At 41.2% G+C, this 16,886-nt stretch overlaps 1 pseudogene; it reads left to right on the top strand.

The window, feature by feature from the left end:
* Positions 1–4,230, top strand: part of LOC144455677 (small ribosomal subunit protein uS10 pseudogene) — a 49,412-nt pseudogene extending 45,182 nt beyond the window's left edge.
* The last annotated feature ends 12,656 nt before the right edge of the window (positions 4,231–16,886 follow it).

Below are 16,886 nucleotides of genomic sequence, written 5' to 3'. Positions count from 1 at the left end.
TGTCCCTCACAGATACTCCCCCACAGTTCCACTGTCCTATCATTCCCCTCTGCTTTGTTGTTGTTTTGTCAGTTAGCTGCATCAGACTCTTTGTGACCACATTTGGGGTTTTCTTGGCAAAGGTACTGGAGTGGTTTGTCATTTCCTTCTCTGGTTCATTTTACAGATGATGAAACTGAGGCAAACAGGGTTAAGTGATTTGCCCAGCATCACATAGCTAGTAAGTGTCCATGACAGGATTTGAACTCAGGTCCTCCTGACTTCAGGGCTGGCGCTCTATCCATTGCATCACCTAGCAGCCTCTCCCCTCTGCTTGAGTCCCATTAAAATCATAGTTTTAACATTCTTTGCCTTTAAAACTCAGTTTTTCAAAATTAATTTTATCATTATATTTTCTTTTTGAATTACCTACATTATGCCCTCTTATTATGCCCTCTTGATCCCTCTCTCAGAGAGCCATCAATTATAGGAAGAAAAAAACAGTTCAGCTAAACTAATTGAACAGCAATAAAGTCTGCCATTATATGTGCAATGTTTCACACCCATTTCCCCCACCTACGCAAAGAAGTAGTTTCACATTTTTCATTTTGATGTACCCAGGGCCTTATGTATACACGATTCCTTTTGCATAGCAGTCACTTAATAAATATTTGATTGAATTTGAATTATCAGGACAGGTACAGATGACAGTGACTCATTCTGATTAGCATTTCTTTCATTTTGTGTATTTTTAGTCTCTTTACACTTAACCATGGGACTTTCCAGTCTTTACTGAAAACTAGAAAGATTTTATCCATGGTTCACAATCTTGGAGTCATCCTCAACTCACTTTCTCTCATTCCATATATCTGATCAATTTCCAAGTCTTGTCTGTTCTACCTTGATGACATCTCTCTTATTTGTCCCCATCTCTCCATTCGCATGTTCTTCATCCTTCTTTGAGCCCTCATCATCTTTTGCCAGGACTACTGCAGCAATCATCTTCCAGCTACAAGTCTTTCCCTTCTCCAATCCATTCTCCATGTAGCTGCCAAAGTGAGTTTCCTAAAACAAATTTATTCTCCTCTTTAGTAAATGCCAATACGTTTTATACTATATTGTAACAGTATAATATAGTATAAAATATGAACTCCTCTGTTTGTCATTTAAAGCTCTTCCAACCTACCTTTTTGGCCTCACTATGCATTACTTCTTTTCAGGCAGTCTGTGGTTAATCCAGGAACCTATGGCCTTGAGGCCACATGTGGCTAGTTTATTGCTATTCCATTCCCACAAGAATCTATTTTTCTCTTCCGTGCCTTTGCATAGAGCAAAATGGGATTTCTCCTCCTGAATGCACCCAAACGCAGTTTCAGATTTATCTAACTGGGTTGTCTGAACCTAGTTCATTGCTCCATTCTTCCAATTCCAAGTTTACTTTCAAGTTTCCTGATTGACTGGCTTCTGGTTTTTCACTTAATGGTATTAGGGTGGGACACTTGGTGGCGCAGTGGATAGAGCACTGTCCCTGGAGTCAGGAGGACCTGAGTTCAAATCTTACCTCAGACATATAACATTCACTAGCTGTGTGACTCTGGGCAAGTCACTTAACCCCAACTGCCTAACCCCCCCCAAAAAAAAATAGTATTAGGACAACCTGCAGCAGAAGGGAGCACCTTGTTTTCCAATATACTTTTTCATTTTTCCATATGTGACTGTCCAAAATATGAGTGAAAAGTGTACATAGTTGTAACCATGAAGAGTTGAAAGATAAGTCCTCTCCAACACATCTCAGGTTCTTGGGACCTTTTGATTTACTTAGCTTTCCCATTTACTGTTTCCTCCAAAGTAAAGCCCATACTTCTCCACCTCCATTTGGGATAATGCTTAAAAAACCAGCTTTGCTTACATTCCTTACAACTATTAATACCAGCAGTAATACTCTGTTGTCAATTATTTCACTGTGAAACCTACTGCCAATTCTTCTCCCTCAGTGTTTCAGAGTTGTAAAGATTGCAGCTCTGTAAAGGTTATGCTTCTTTTGTCTTAGATGACTATGTATTATGCAGGGGTTAAAGCCCATCTACAGAAATCTCATTGTATCATTGGCATTAGAGCTGGAAGCGACCTTAGCAATCATCTTCTCCTCTTTAGATAAGCAATATATCCTCTAAATGGACATTTCAGTCCTGCCCTTGTGAATAGAACCATTTAAGGCAATTAAAACCCATCAGGACTACTAGCTCTAATTTAAGATGAAAAATAAGTAAGCAAACACACCCCTAGGTAAGTGAAAGAAAACGCTATTAAGGCTTGCCCAAGATGACCCTTTTAATTGTCTCCAAGCCCAAAGATTCAATGATTCCATGACCTTATCAACAAATAAATTGGGTGTCTGCTATGTGCAAAAGCATCCTGCTAGCTGAATGAAATAAAGATGAGTCCAACTGTCAGCAAAGGGAGTGAGAAATCCCTGTCAGGAGATCATTTAGCTAACTAGAAGTCTAATTTAATTTTCCCTCACCAAGAAACTTACAACAAAATGCAAATAAGAAAACCAACTTCAAAATAAGAATGATTCCTTAGAACAAACAAATGAACTTTAAAGTTTACAAAAGAGACCCCTTTGCTCAGAGCTCTGGTAATTCCTTAATAACTGCTTGTTCCTGGGAGTTTGAAACTGCTTCCTGGGTCATTGGTCAGTCTGTCTATCAACAAGCATTTATTAAAGGCTTTATATGTACCCAGCCCTGTGCTAAGTAATGGGGATACAAAGAAAGGCAAAAGCAATCCCTGTTCTCAAGGACCTTTTATTCTAATGAGGGAGATAACAGGTAAGAAATGAAGTCTTCGTTTGTCCTTAGTTTTTGAAGAGGACCAATGACACCACAAATTAGATCTTGACTCCTGGGTGAATTGGATTTAAGTGAGGCAGAGTTGCCCAAAGTCACGCAGGAGCAGGACACACATCAGGGTGACTGGAGATGGCCCAGGATGCAGTGGGTGACCTTGGCATTTTAGATGTCTGCCTCCAAAGTGCTTCACAGCACCCCTTCCAGCTGCCTTCATGACTGTTGGAACAAATTGTTCTCATCCCCCAGCACTGCTGGGGGAAGTTTTTGTATACTTGGGGTAGACACCCCCCTAACTCACAAAGCCTGTTGGTTACCTTCAAACTGGTTTAGTCCATCTGCTGAGACAGTTTATCAGGGTGTGGCCATTGCACGTGGAACAGCTTCTTGAAGCCACAGATTAGAGTTAGTGCCAAGTAAACACCAAAGGTGGATGAGTGGCCCTCCCTATAGAAGTACTGGTCCTTCTTGAACACCCCATACATCTCCCCCCCCCAAATGAGACGCATATAATATATACACATTAAACTTTGTTAGCATTAATTAACCTCAACTCAGTTTATAAAGGCACTCCCCTTAGTGGAAACAGGTGAGGAAAGAAGGAAGATGGCTTGTTTTTCTTATGTTGAACATAAGCTGCTTGACTCAAGTTCTAGTTTGAGTCAAAGAAAGGATTAAGAAAGAGGGTACATAGAGGCAGCTGGGTGGGTCAGTGGATAGAGCACTGGCCCTGAAGTCAGGGCAGCTTGAGTTCAAATCTCACCTCAGTCCAAACACTTGATACTTACTAGCTGTGTGACCCTGGGCAAGTTATTTAACTCCAATTACCTAAGAAAAGGGGGGTATAGATTAAAGCAACAGGAAGGCATGAGTTCTTTTTTCAGACCGTCCATCCACCATGAACCCTACAAAAAGCCTGTTGTCTCTCTTTGGTGAACATACCAACACTGTAGCCACGTGGAATCTGAAGTCCCTGCCTCTCCTTCTGACTCACCCCTGTTTGCTCTCACCAAGGAATTAAGTCGGTCAGGAAGCCAGTCCACTGCCAAAGCATTCAGAGACACCCCCAAGACCCTTGGGGAGCCCAAAGTGGCAGTTCCCCAGCCCCATATCACCCTCACCAGCCAAAATGTGAAATCACTTGAAAAAGTGTGTTCTGACCTAATTAGAGCAGCTGAAGAAAAGAGCTTGAAAGTGAAGGGACCTGTTCGAGTGCCTGCTAAGACACTTCAACCAAAAAACTCCTTTCTATGAAGGTTCAAAGACTTGGAATCGGTTCCAGACGAGAATCCGCAGGCGCCTTATTGATTTGCACAGTCCTGCTGAAATTGTGGAACACATCGCTTCTATTAGCATCGAGCCAGATGTAGAAGTTGGAGTCACCATTGCAGATGCCTAATCAATCAATCATCTCTTTTAATAAACTGATTGCAATTATTTAAAAAAAAAGGCCCATTGTCTGTGGCAACTGGGGAGAAGTTAGTACTTTTCCATTCACCACAGAACCTAAGTCAAGTCCAGTCAGGCAATCGCTGAAATTTCACCTAATAGTCTCAGGCTGATATATTTATATGTGTTTATTTTTAATCAACGTAAATCAATTAACTTGAGCTACCTGGGCGGGCTTGGTAAGTAACTTGGCCTCTCTGGGCTTCATTTCTTTCATTTGTCAATGAAAGGGCTTAGATGCTATTTCCCCCTCCAGCTCTAAAATGCTATTATTCAAAGTAGTATGAAATGGTCTCTAAAGGGTGTGCAATTCTAAAATTCTATTAAGTGTGGTGTAGCTGAAAACATGCTAGATTTGTAATCAGAGAACCTAGATTTCAACTGGTAGCTATGAGGTCAAATCGGGCCTCAGATACTTACTAGCTGTGTGACCCTGGCCAAATCACTTCACCCCGTTTGCCTCAGTTTTCTCATCTGTAAAATGAGCTGGAGAAGGAAATGGCCAACCACTCTAGCATCTTTGCCAAGAAAACCCCAAATGGGGTCAGGAAGAGGTGGACAGTACTGAACAACTGGACAGCAATAACAACAAGCTATGTGATATTGAGGAAATCACTTCTCCATTGTGACATTAGGGAAGTCATTTCTGTGGACGGACCTCAGTTCCTCATGAAGGGATTGCCTAGATCCCTATAATCTCTTCCAGTTTTAAATTTATGGTACTAAGTATTTCTGTTGTAATACCTCTGTCCCAGGCAGATAGGGTAGCTCCCCAAAGAATAACCCTTAACTACAGGGAGATGCGTAACTCCTGTTGGCTGAGGAAACCTCTGAATCCGGAATGCTACAGTTGGCGTGACATATTTAAAGAAACATTTCTGAAGAGAGAATCAGAGGGGACAGCTAGGTGGCACAGTGGATAGAGCACCAGCCCTGAAGTCAGGAGGACCTGAGTTCAAATCTGGCCTCAGACCTGATACTTACTAGCTGTGTGACCCTGGGCAAGTCACTTAACCCCAATTGCCAAAAAAAAAAAATTAAATAAATTAGAAAAAGAGAGAGAATCAGAGAGGCAGTTTGGGAGATGTAGGGCAAGAGAAGAGGCTTGAACTTTTGAGTGGCTAGTAGCTGTCTCCAACATGTCTCTTTATTTCTATTGCCTGAACCCCCAGAGACTGCTAAGAAGGGAATCGCTGATGAAATCAATCTGTCTTTGGCTGAGCTGAGATTTTAATCTTGCTCCCCATTGGAAGAGTCCATTTACTCTTGTGTATTCTATCTTCTTCCCTAATCTGTATGCTTTTCTCCTTTCTGTTCTGCAGCTTGTTTGGATAAATAAATCTGATCCCTATTCATGATTTTCTTTTGTGTAAACAAGCATGTGCTGGGAAGGAGCTAAGCTGGCTGAGAGCGAGCTGTTTCCCTCCTGGTCTAGAGTGAGATTTCTTTCTGTTAGAGCAATCAGGGAAATTGGCTTTTACCCTGAATCTTCAAGACAGTCTTGTAGCCCTAGATTGCAAATATTTGATGTGTAGTAGGATATAATTCTAGACCAGGGGTGGGGAACCTGCTGCCTGGAGGCCACACGTGGCCCTCTAGGCCCTCAAGTGAGGCCCTTTGACCAAATCCAAACTTTCACAGAACAAATCCCCTTAATGAAAGGATTTTGGACTCATTCAGAAGGCCACACTCAAGGACCTAGAAGGCCACATGTGGCCTCAAGGCCGAAATTTCCTCACCCCTGATCTAGACCAATATTCCTTTTGCAGACAGAGCAATGAAGCAATGATCACCCGCTCATGACCATCCTCCTATTGTCCGCAAAGAAGGAAATTGTACTTTCCCTTGGAGACTTGGAGTGAGGTATTCCAGATCTTATATATCTGTGCAGTGTAGGTGGCCATAGGTCCTGGGTTAAGCAATTATAATCTGGATGTGTTGGATGTAAGCACCCTGAGGACAAGACCCATGCCATTCTCGTATTTTGGTCCCTGGAGTGTAGAACAATGCTGTGCCCAAGGGAAACCTATAGGAAATGCTTATCAAGTAGATGTTTATCGAAGATCCAGCCCTGTGAAGGGTGCTGTGTGGGGTTACAAGAAGAATAACACGGGATTTCTGCCCTTAACTTACTTACTCGTTCAACTTTCACTAAATTGACATTTATTAAGTGACTTCTATGTGACTATCTTGCATTTTGGAATTTGATAAACAGCAAAATTCTTTTCTATCTAAGTTAGTTCTGACCTTGTTCCCATCTCTAGGCCAATACCTTGCAACAATAAACTTCGATGACTCCCCCTATCCCTCCCTTTCCTCTACACAACCTTTTCCCCTTCTCTCATTTACTTGTGTTATTCTGACAAATGACTAATGATTAGAGCATTTTTCTCCTTTCCCTTTCAAAAAGAGATCATAGCATTCCTGTGTCAAGCTGGGATGTTACTATGCTCACAATCACATCTGATTTGGGTAGGCTCCACAGGCAATTGGCAATTTCACTGACTTGCCTCATTTGGAGCAGGTCATAGCTTGGCTGATAGGAGCCTGGGCCATCTGGGTGATGGGAGAGAAGAGAAGATACCTTGCTTAGGCATCCTGGCCTGGGAAAGACAGTCCATTTTCAGGAAAATTACCAGCTCATAAAATTCAAAGTTGGTAGAGACCTTAAGATCATACAAATTACTCACTTCGTAGAAGAAGAAACTGAGACCCAGAGAGAAGTGACATAGATTCATAGACTGAGAGCTGAAAGGGATGATAGAGGCCACTGAGTCCAACTCCCTCATTTTCCTTTGAGTAAGGAAATTGAGGCCCAGAAAGGTTAAGTGATTTGTCCTAGGTCACACAGCTAGTAAGTGTCTAAGGCAGGATTGAAACTAGTCTTCCTGACTTAAAGCCCCAGAACTCTATGCACTGCTCTATCCAAATTAGACAGAGTTTTCCTGTTTCTGAATTCATCACTTCCCAGACAGAAGGACTGATCAAAATTTGGATGGGTTTGTTCTACTGTGGGCCATACCTCTGTTCAAGCTGGTCATCCTGCCTAGAAATGAGTCCCCTTTTGGGTTGTCCTACCTGAATCCTTCCCATCCTTCAATGTTCAAGTCAAACACTACCTCTCCATGAAGCTACCTTCTGTCAGTATCATTTGGGAATTGATAACTGTGACACCAAGCCATCTGTGCTCCATCGGTTACCCTTGTGATAAGTGGCACACTTTAGTGAAGTGGCTGACTGGAATTAGCCTTGGCATTAGACTAAATATCTGAGACTGGGGATGGGCAGATCTTGGATAAAATTATGTAGAGTTCTCAGTTTGGGGCCTTCCTTCCTTCCCTGTCAGGGCTTCTACTACCTATGGTTCCTACACTGAGGCTCCTGTCAAATGAGATAATATCTGTCAAATGCTTAGCACAGTGCCCGTAGGCACAGAGTAGGTGCTTAATAAATACTTATTTGTTTCTCCCTCCTCTTCAGAGTCTTGCTCTAAACCACCCTTCAGGTGGGCTTCAAACAAACTTCTTATAGGTATCTGCTAAGTCCCAACTACCTTGGGTCAAAAGAGTGCTGATATGGAGTGTGCGCAATTTCTTGGCAAGAGGGAGAGGGGCGTGATCACTTCCTGCCTGAGGTGGCCACTATCCCCATTTCCTTGTTCAGTCATGTGTGACTCTACGTGACCCCATGGACAAAGTACATAGGGTTTTCTTGGCAAAGATAGTGGAGTAGTTTGCCATTTCCTTCTCCAGTGTATCCCTGTTTTTAAAGATGAGGAACTGAGGCAAATCGGGGTTAAATGACTTGGCCAAGGAGTATACTCCAACTGACAATGAATTTGTCCCAGGTTAAAATTTGGTGAATAGAATATTAACACAAGAAAGTACAAAAGAATGAAACAATAATGATATAATAAAAAGTGGTGGGAGTGATTTTTTTTATAGGGAGCCATATCCAAACTTCCTTGAAATCGTATCTGGTAGATGGCCCTGAAGCCAAAATGGAGAACAGTGCTAATTCACCCAGTTAATGGATCCAACTCATCCATAAAAGGGCATAAGGAAACCTCCTGGTCACTCTGCTTAATGATACCACTAACAAGGGTTGGAGCCACCACATTGATGTACACAGAAGTAACAGGCTTAAACCTGCATATACTCGTGCAAACATATATATATATATACATATATATATATATATATATATATATGTATATACACACACAAAGGTCTGAATACTCATAAATAGATGCGCACATAAATATGGACAAAGAAGAGGACCACTAGAACACCTTACCGCAAGGCACTGACCTACAGTCATTAAGACCTGAGTTCAAATTCTGCCTCAGACACTTGACCCCAGGCAACTCACTTAACCTCAGTTTCTTCACTGATAAAATGAGGGGGGTGCATTCAATGGCCCCTAAGGTCCTTTTCAACTTTAAATTTATGATCCTATTACCTGCCCATCTTGTGATATTGGAGATCCTTTGCTGTGTAGAAAGTTGCCCCAACCCCATGAAAAAGAGCCCAGGCCTCTCTCTGTCTCACCGGTCTTCCCCAGTGTGATCCTCTCCTTCCTGGTTTCCCAGCACCATAGCTACATCTGGCAAAGGGGAATGCTAATGACGACGACAGCCACTGTTTCCACCTGTTTCCACTGTGACTTGCCTCTTCTAAATGCCATTTTAGACTCTGTTGAACGGTGGAGCAAACATGCTGTGCAGGCTGTTGTGAAAAAGGAGAAAGGAATGAGCAAGAGGACAGTTGGAGTGTGAAAGGGAGTGCATGACTAAGTGACTTCCCATTCCAATAGCCACACATGAGAACTACATAATTGCTTTTAGCACAGTGGGATGGATGGAGATACAAAAGGTCAAATCAGGGATTCATCCCATATCTTCACTAAGCAGCAGCTTCAGATGTGGCAAAAGCATATTCATGAATTGAGTAGCTGAAGTGTCAGACTCGCTTTTTGGATGGAGGCTGTGTGTTCTCTATTTGATGTGTGCCTGCCGCGGTGATTGGATTCACGGGGAGTGAGTGACTTCTTAATACTCAACACACTTCTGGTCATGAATTGGACCAAATAGAATACTTGGTGGGCAGCTGAGATAACTATGCTAAGTGAATTCCGTGTTCCTCCCTACCCACCCCTCCACATCTGATGTGAGGTGCAGAATAATGTTCAAATTTACTAGTCTGACATTCAAGGCTTTCCACAATCTGTCCCCAACCTGTCTTATCTCTCATCGTTTTCTATAATGAATTTTTAGCTTCATCCCATTTGGTCTGCTCACTGTTTTCTGAGCACACTCTGAATATTCTCACCTCTGCATCTTCATTCACATGGGCCTCCCTTTTCCTGGTACAATACATAATGAGAGGAAAAATACTCACGAGATTTGGAGTTACAAGATCTGAGTTGGGATACCAGCTATACTGTGTGATTTTGAGCAAGTCATATTACTTCTCTGAGCTAGATTTTCCTCATCTGCAGAGTGCAGAGATTGGACCAGGTGATCTCTGAGGTCCTTTCCAGTTTTCAGTGATATGAACATACATAATGCCCTCCTACATCATTTCTATTGAAAATCTCTCATCCTTTAAGACATAGATTAAGTTCCACCTCCTTCATGAAGCCCTCCCTGACTACCTCCAGCCCATATTGATCTCTGAATTCCTGTAGTACTTCCTGTCTGTACAATTCATTTGTTCCTTAATCACATATTGTCTTGTTTTTAACATACAAACTTTTTCTCTATAAGAAGGGGAGAATAGGGGCAGCTAGGTGGCACAGTGGATAGAGCACCGGCCCTGAAGTCAGGAGGACCTGAGTTCAAATCTGACCTCAGACCAAACACTTGACACTTACTAGCTGTGTGACCCTGGGCAAGTCACTTAGCCCCAATTGCCTAAAAAAAAGGGGGGGATAATAATACTTTACATATGTTACAGGTTTATTGTTAGGTTGAGATGTGATAATATACATAAAAAGAATGTTGTAAACCATAAAGGATTGTACAAGTATAGGGGCAGCTAGATGGCACCATAATGCATAGAGTGCTGGGCCTGGAGTTAGGCAGATTCATCTTTCTGAGTTCAAATCTGGCTTCAGACACTTACTAGCTGTGTGACCCTAGGCAAGTCACTTAACCCTGCTTGCCTCAGTTTCTTCAGTTTCCTCACCTGTCAAATAAACTGGAGAAAGAAATGGCAAACCACTCCGGTGTCTTTGCCAAGCAAAAGTCACAAAGAGTCAAACATGGCTGAAATAACTGAACAATAAACAGCAACAAATACAAGCCGTTGTAAAAATGTATATATGTTATCTGATCAAGTCAGCAAGCATTTATTAAGTGCTTATTATATGCCAGATACAATGCTAAGGGCTAGGAATACAAATATGAACAAAAAGACAGACAGTCCTTGCCCCTAAGGAGCTTATATTCCAATGAGAGAAGACAATATATAAAAGAGAGCCTCAAAGTGTGGGGGGAGAGATGGGGAGGGAAGGGACCCACAAAAGGGCATCGAGGAGAAGTCCAGAGAGTCAGAAAAGAAATAAAGGACTGAGAATAGCTGGCTTGGGGACTTCTTCAAAATGAATTTTCTGAGAGTCACTCATCAATCAGAGGGAGACGCCTATAGGGGGAGGGACCTTCCAGGGTAAGAAGGAATGTTGGAAAAGTCCCAAAAATCAGGAGTACAGCTAGAAGAGGAGTGAAGAAGTGAGCTTGGCCAGCCTGGGAACTTCTTCAAAACGGAGGTTCTGGGAGAAACTCATCAATAAGAAGACAGGCTGTAGAGGTGGAGGTGAGAAAGCTGCTGAAAGAAAAGTCCAGAGTCAGAAGTCGATCTGAGAGGGGCATTTGCCCTCTATTTAAAGCTAACTCTGGTATGGAGGTGATTCTGGAGGCCATGGCAGAGGAATTAAAGGTACAGTAGAAAGATTTCAAATGTGAACGATGGACTAACCAGCTAACTAAATTTATCCAAGTTCTTCTCCAGCAGGTTAGTGCTTCCTCTAGCGCTATGCCTAGCACATTGCCATCATTTAGTTTATCAGATTAATTCATTGTCTCTTCTGAAGGCACAGAGATCTAGCTACTGTGAAGAAGTGAACTAAAGATAGGGATTGGATCTATCATTCCACCCATACAGAGAACTCCTAGATATGGCAATTCCTCTTACCAATACAGATTTATGCCTTCTCTGCAACTCCGGGCATGGAGAGTTTAAGGAACTTGCCCAGGGCAATATATCCAGTACGTGTCACAAGTGAGATTTGAACTCAGGTCTTGATTCTGAGACTGGGTCTCTATCTACTACACTATGCTGATAATGTTATATATCACATAAAATATAAATCTCTTGAGCTTTTACTGTCCAAGAGTTGAAAGAAACTATTTTTGCTGGGAACTGAGAGACCTAGATTCCATTTCTCAATTATCTGTGATTCCCTGAGGGATCTAGATTCAATTGTCTCTCTTCTTTGATCCTCAGCTTTTTTTCTTCTATAATGGGTATAAACAATCAACAAGAATTTATTAAGTACCTACTATGTACTAGGCACTGTGATAATACCAGTTGGGTAATATAGCAGAAACAGTAATGAACTGGGAGTTAAAGGATGTATTTCCTCCTAGTCTGACCTTGGGTAAATCACTTCACCTCTGGGCCTCAGTTTCTTCTTTGTGTAAAATAAAAGGTTGGAACTAGATGATTTCCAAGGTTCTAAAGCCTACGACATTCCATTGCATCAAATAGCATTGCCAAGAAAATCTTTATGAGAGAGAGAGAGAGAGAGTCTAAGACCCTCTTTTTTTTCTGAGCTCAAACACACTGGGAAGACCACCTTACTTATTACAGCAAGACACATCATTGGTATGTTAGCCACTTAGTAATGAATTACTAATTTATATACTGTACATGACATCGTTGTCCAATAATCAACAGATCTTATAATAATCTTTTTTTTTTTTGGCAAGGCAATTGGGGTTAAGTGACTTGCCCAGGGTCACATAGCTAGTAAGTGTCAAGTGTCTGGTCTGTGACTGGATTTGAACTCAGGTCCTCTTGACTCCAAGGTCAGTGCTCTATCCACTGTGCCATCTGGCTGCCCCTATAATAATCAATCTTGCTGGAATAGCTGAATCATATCAATCTTAACATTCTTGCTATAAACAAAACCAGAAGAAAGAAGGAAATTTACTCTTATGTGGAAGGATGGCTCATCCTTCTGTTCTTTAGAAAGACAAAGGAGTTACTTTTTATGGTTTTTTTGTTGTTGTTGAGGCATTTGGGGTTAAGTGACTTGCCCAGGGTCACACACCTAGTAAGTATCAAGGTCTGAGGCCACATTTGAACTCAGCTCTTACTGACTCCACAGCCTGTGCTCTATCCACTGTGCCACCTAGCTGCCACAGTTGTTTTCATTGTACCTCCACAGTGAGGGAATCGAGGGGATTAGGGCAGCCAGTGGTTAATTGTGGGAAGTGAATGAACCATACCAACTTCATCTGGTGACTCAGTTCTGGAGCTGGCTCACTTCCCTTTCTATTCAGTTATGGGTCTAGTCCAACTTCTGTTCTGTGAGAAAACTTTACTCAATTGTGGGAAATGAGAGAAAACTTTCTTGCATTGTTTGAATGTAGATCTGCATGGCTGGGAAGCTGGACCACTTCTATCTGCTGCTTAGAGACCCTGAACTAAGGACCTAGGTTATGCTGACCAGAAACACAGTCAGATTCAAAGATTGATAAAAAGTTTTCTCACAATTGTACATCTCAAGCGACCCATATGCCTTATCTAAAGAACTGGCCCTGTACTGATCAATCAGTTATTGTTTTCATATTCCTTCGATTGTTCACAGACACTTGGGGAGTGAGGGACACATCTTTTTCTGAATTCAGGGAATTGTACCTATTCACTCTCCCTCTTCCAACTTGGAAAGTTCCTAATCTTTCATCTAATTAGAAATCAGATTATCTAATGTTGTATTGTTTCCTTTTAATTAATTGGCCTTATTTGATTAATTGTTTTTAATGCACAAAAGTCTATCTTGCCCTGTATTTCGAGTCCAAGCCAAAGCTGAGGGGGTCTGGTCCCACTTTGTTAGGCAATTGGCATGCATTGCTTAATAAATTGATATGCTTGGAAGAAGAAACCTTTGTTTCCTCAGTCATTTCATCTTTCACCAGCCACAGTAGGTAACAAGAAGCCAAGGGTCATTTGGTCATCTCATAATACAGGACTCATGATAGGTATTCACAAAAAGATCACCATGAAAATATTCGCATCTTTTGTATCAACGTCAGTTACAGAGGATGAAGAAGTACTTAAGTTCTATGAAGAATGAGAGAATCCAAATTAAATTAACAACACTTTGATACTCAGTGTTGTTAATGTAAAGATAGGGATAAGTGATGATGGTGATAAACATAGTAGAAATCATAAATAAGATGTAAGAAAGTCCAAACCCTTGCAGATTATACAGAAACCTCATGCTTCTACATCATGAATACTTTCTTTGAGAAAAGAAATCACTAGGCACTAAATGTCATTATGAAAAATGAAATTTATTCAGTTTTAACAGAAAGAACAAGATTCATTACTGATATGAGTCCATCCTGAATTCAATCCTGAAATAGCAGTTGGTGTACAGTCAGACCAAGCAGGACTTGTTAGAGCAAAGATCAAAATTAGTGCAAAACTAGATGAAAAAATGAAAAAAAGTATGGCATGTGGTTGAAACAACTTAATCCTAACCTATTCAAACAAGTTATTGTTAATGGGAAAATGGATAACAGTATAGATAACATTACCTCACTTACAATAATTTTACATACAAGTTTAACCTGTCTGAATCAATTGACAGTATAGGGTTGGGGAGAAGGGAACAAGCATTTATTTAGCACCTACCATGTGCCAAGCACTATGCTAAGCACTTCACATATGTTATATTGCTAGACCTACAAGGAGACCGAAAGAGACTAAAACGTGCCTTAATCAGCAAGTGCTTCACTTACTTGCCAATCAGAGAGAGATGGTGGCCAAAGGTAACACAGCTTTAATATAAAAACTCATTTGTAAAAACTTGCAGAGAAGGATGATGGAAGATGCTGAACAATACTGGCCCCATAAAGCAGAGAGAAGTAGAAGACGGTAAAGCCAGGTTGAACATTGCTTGCTGAGAGAACCAAACTAAGTAGATTCATCTTGAGAGTATTTAAGGATGAAACTAGGAGAAAAACAAATAGAAGAAAGATGAAAAAGATCTGCAGAGACTTTGAAAAAGAGCTAATGGTTTTGTCACCAACAACATCATCAGTGGTAGAGACATTACTTTCAAATTGTAACATCACAGTCATGGATGTGTTTGTAGAGGAAGAAGAAATTATACTAAAGAGAACAATGAGAACAGCATCTAAATTGGACTGAATGTTTATACAGTGATCCAAGTGTATACACAAATGATGAGTGAGGAATAATTTATTCCACAAGAGATCAGAAGGAGGGAAAGATACCAAGGTCATGGAAAAATTCTCAGATCTTATTGGTACTAAAAAAAGAATGTGACAGAGAAACCAGTAAGTATTAATCTTAGCCTACGTAGGTAACGTAGATATTTTTGTTAGGATCACCTATACAAGTACTGAGGACTTCCTTGATGAAAGATGTAGAGAAAAGGCAGCCTTTTGCAAGCAATATTCTACAATGAGGCACATTGTTACTATCACATAATCAACTGAAAGATATGGAGAATATAACACCCCCACCCTGCTTAGTGTTTGTTGACTATGAAAAAACATTTCATCCAACAGAGCAAAACACCTCCTTAAAGAATTTCTTCCCACTTACATACATACCTATGTCACAACCTTCAAGATTCCTTGAAAGATATAGAAATAACCTTGTTTTGCAACCCACCAATCACAAATGTCGGGCAAGGCATGCAACAAGGAAACATGCTCACGGAAAGCGTTCACCAGTGTCATGGAGGAGACCGAGCACAGAGTCCAACCTGAAGATGAATCCTCTAGGGATGGTGAGGTCCTTCAGAAAGTCCTATACGTGAATGACATTGTGCTGGCTTTATCAAGCCTTGGAACATCGTAGAGCCTCCTGGGCAAGACCTGTAACCACTCACTCCAAGCCCCATACTCTATCCACTGTGCACCTAACTGCCCACTTTGTACACAGCAGTCATTAAATATTTACTTCTTTAAGATGTCAGCTTGAGCTGAACCAGTGAACCTTTTAGTTTTACATGCCATGTTAAGGTTTACGGAGTGCTTTACACTCCTTGTCTCGACCCTCACAATAATTCTATTAAGTTGGTACTGTATGTATTATTATCCCCATTTTCCAGGTAAGCAAACTGAGGCCCAAGCAGTTGAGTGATTTACCCATGGTCCCATGGTCAGTATCAGAGAAAGGAGTAAATAATAATAGCTAACATTTATGTAGCTCTTTAAAGTTTGCAAAGCTCTTTACATATATCATCTTGTTTGATCCTCACAACAATCCTGGGAGGTAGGTACTATTATTATTTCCATTTTACTAATGAGGAAATGGGGACTGAGAGAAGTTAAATGAGTAATTTGCCCAGAGTCACAGAGCTAGTAATACAGCATTTGAACTCAGGTCTTCTCTTTCTGATGTCACGTGTAATGCTCTATCCACTGCACCAACTGGTCTTTCCAAGTTCACCTCATTTCTCATTTTGTCAAAAAGGGGCTTGTGAACCACCTGGCCTTATCCAATCACACAGCCTTGACCTGCCCAGCTGGCTATGTCCTTACTCTCATCACTGTTTAACTGCTCTGACATACAGAGCCGGAACATATCTCGAGAACTCAAATCATCTGCCTCCCTTCTTTTAGGTGAGTCTGTGTTTGAGTGACCACTAAGAGAAGTATAGGATGAATAGGGACTCGTTCACCACATCCAAATATACCAAACTTCAGAGGAAATTCCCCTGGAAGCTTGAGAAAAGTCAATTTAAAGTTGATAAAAGGAGCCAATATTTTATACAGCCAGACATAAACTTACAAAACTCATTTTCCAAGATGGTACTGGTTGAAAATATAAATAAATTCCAGAAGTGCTTAGCTAAGATACTCCATAAGGAGTTGGTCATACCATCTTGGGCCTCAACTTCCCCATCAATTAATCAGTCAACTTTATTAAGCATCTACTATGTGCCAGGCATAGTTCCAAACTCTAGAGATACAAAAAGAGGCAAAAGGCAGTCCCTGCCCTCAAGATAAGTTGGGGGTTGTCTGAGAGGGAAAGTTAAGGAGGATGAAGAAAGTCTTCTTGCAGAAGGTAAGATTTTAGGTGGAGGAAGGAAGGTGAAGGAAGGAAGGAAGCCAAGAAGATAGGGGACAGGGATGAAGAGGGAGAGCATTCCAGGCATGAGAGACAACCAGTGAAAATGCCAAGAGCTGGGAGATGGAGTTGGGAGTATTCTGTGTAAAAACAAGGAGGCCAAGTATCACCGAATTGCAGAGTATCTGGGAGGAGTAAGATGTAGGAAGAATGGAAAACTAAGAAAAGGCTGGTTTATTAAGGACTTGGAAGGCCAAAACACAGGATTTTA

Source organism: Phascolarctos cinereus, unplaced genomic scaffold, assembly GCF_003287225.1.
Source record: "Phascolarctos cinereus isolate Bilbo 61053 unplaced genomic scaffold, phaCin_HiC Scaffold_2;HRSCAF=192, whole genome shotgun sequence".
Lineage (NCBI taxonomy): Eukaryota > Metazoa > Chordata > Mammalia > Diprotodontia > Phascolarctidae > Phascolarctos > Phascolarctos cinereus.
Note: the sequence above shows the minus strand (reverse complement) of the source record. Positions and strands in the feature narration are given on the sequence as shown.